Below are 2,981 nucleotides of genomic sequence, written 5' to 3'. Positions count from 1 at the left end.
CTTAACTAGACCTAGTAAGTATGTTTAGCGTTAAAATGAGAAAAGGTGATTTAATACTCTGTTATAACAAACTCCTGAGTAAAGGTGTGTTATGTAGTGGCAAAATTAATTTAAGCCTTTTATATCCATGTCACTATTTTACAATACTGATCAGTTCTATTTTTCTATGATGTATTCAGAGTTCTCCCTAGATTGGGAAAGGGCGCTTTTGAGTTTTGAAAGGACTTAACACCGTGAAAATGTGTAATATTATGTAATAACTGAATTTTATCCTCAACAATTTCTAAATTATCATCACATGCTATCTTATGTGTATATTTCAAAAAGTAATTCTCTCTCATTATCGAAATTAGCTAAGCATTTGTAGTTTGCAAAAATTATTGAAGGTATGATAGAAAATAATCCCTGTGTATAAGTTTTCTTCAAGAAAAGCAAATTAAAAAAAAGATCAATTGATAAACATCTTGAAAGCTTCTGAAAATTTAAAGTGAGAATTATGAGAAAATAAGCATATTTTTGTAAAAAAAAAAGAGTTATTTATTTCAAAAAAATATTTAAAATGCAAAATGACTTAAGAAATTTATTAATATGCTCCCCCCCCCGGAAATAAGACTTATAAAATTATTTACTTATAAAAATTTAACCAGTTGAGAATAATCCTAACGAAGTAAATATTTGTAATAGTAGTCAGAGTTATAAACCTATAAACACAGATAATTTTACCTGGGTGCAATTATTATTTAAACAGTGAATTAATTTCTTTCAAAATTAAACATGAGAATGAAAAGTCAGTGTTTTTAAAGGATGGGGGCTTATTTTTACAGAAAAAGCAAAAAAAGCGTATTTAACGGGAGCAAGGGGTTGGAAGGGCGGCGGGTGTCTTTCTAACAACGTTTTGGGAGAACACTAAAAGATTAATACTAAATTATTATCAAATCGAATGGAAAATATTTAAAAAAGGTCCGACAAAAATTTTGCTTTAGTGAAAAATTATTACTTAGCATATTTGAAGTCATCCCCTTAAAGCATTAAGCTCTAAAACGCGAAGTTCTGATCATAAGATCACAGGGTATTCAAGGCAGTAGTTTTTTTTTTTCCTTTTTTTGGGGGGGGGGGCTCAATGTACATATTAATTTAAACTTTTGAAAACTACAACAATTTAAGTTTTTAGTGAAGAGCAAAATCTAATGATACCTTGATCTTATTTCATTTAGAATCAAATTAATTGTTAATAAACGGATGCTTTTGTAGTTCAATTTAGTTGTTCGTATTATATCAGGACAAACTGGTTTATATCAGGTATCAATTATATCAGGTTTCTGTTAAACTCTTAGCATCTGTAAAAGTAAGTTTATTCTATAATTTCGGTTCTTTAATGTTCTGCAATTTCTAAACCAAGGTAAAAAATTTCAGTTTACAGGTGCCATCCAGACTAAAATTTTTGCTCTTTTCACTGTAAAAAATTCCGGATCTAATAACGGTGTAAAGTACCGGCAATTTCATGAAATTCTTTTTACCGTAAAATCCATTTTCATCCTAAAATATTATATCGTAATATTTTCACGGGGATATTTATTTTATCATAGTGATTCAGTGATTTTACAGTGAGAATTACTATCAAAACAACGATTAAGATTTTTTGTACCGCAACATGTTTCTGTAAAAATAGATTCTACTGTAAAAGTGCTTTTTTTCGTAACTTTATCCGGAATTTTTTACAGTTTTTAACGTACTTCATTATGTATAATATATTTGTTTTGACTTTTTAACTGTCTTCTACTAGTTATTATCATTATCTTGAGAGTTTTATTCTCTGTTAAGATTATTATTTATCAGTATTATATTTTTACTGTTCTTTGTTAGTTATTATTTTAATCATCTGCTGGAATATTGGTTATACTCATATTTATTTATGTAGAAACTGCGTTATATCTAATTTTTTGCATCGTAACATGTTTCTGTAAAAATATTTTTTACGGTAAAAGTACTGGCTCCCTGAGTATTGGTACTTTTTTTCTTAATTCAGTGTATCTCCCCCCAAAAAAGAAACAATTGTGAATTGATAATTACTTGTGCAGTATAACAAATCAAAGAGCCTAACTTTTTGGTGATAAATACTATAAAAGAATGTAGAAACTGAAAAATTAAAATACGTATATTAATTGCTAAATGAAAATTTAGTTAAAATAAAACTGCCTTAAGGTTTCAATGGTGCAAATATTATTGAAGGAAGGAAACTATCAAATAAGTTGCAAGTTTGCATAAACACAAACTCTGAACTCTTGAGAATTTATGATAGTTTGATTTGAAACACACTTACCAGAAAAAAGTTACTCGAAAACCATATTGTATCGTAAATGGTAAAACTATTCTATTCCGCTCTGAAACTATTCTTATTTTATAATAATCACAGTTCAAAATGTACAACATGAAGAAAAAAATATACCAGAAAGTATATTTGTAAAATATTTCAAATTATTTTTAATAATTCTAGCAATTTTTAAATCAAACTATGTGTGTTACTTAGTCTTTCGCAAGCTTAAAATGTTGAATAATTTTGCCTGTATGAACTAGACAATTAGAAAAGGAGGTTTTATCGATATAGAGAGAAAAAAAATGAAACTATTTAATCCAAATCACTTCATCATTCCCGGAATTCAAGCGCCATTTATTATAAAACTCCTAACTAGAAATAATTCTCTTAACAACTTCCTTTAGAACAAATGTTTTTCTTCGAACCACAACATGTTGACCAGCAAACGAGGGTGTAAATCTCTTCCTATTCTGGAATAGACATTTGAGCCAATGGGCAAAAGATGTAATCTTCTTAATTTCAATCCCTAATGCTCGGAGCGGTCAAAAGCAATGTCTGTTGATCCTATTTTCGGCAGGGATATTTTACTTTTGATCAGAAACAGCTGACGCATTACAGAGACTGGTGATTCCTATTTAAAAGCAATGTCCAGCATTCATTTCTCATT

The sequence above is a fragment of the Parasteatoda tepidariorum genome, chromosome 10, assembly GCF_043381705.1.
Source record: "Parasteatoda tepidariorum isolate YZ-2023 chromosome 10, CAS_Ptep_4.0, whole genome shotgun sequence".
Lineage (NCBI taxonomy): Eukaryota > Metazoa > Arthropoda > Arachnida > Araneae > Theridiidae > Parasteatoda > Parasteatoda tepidariorum.
This window is presented reverse-complemented; position numbering follows the sequence as displayed.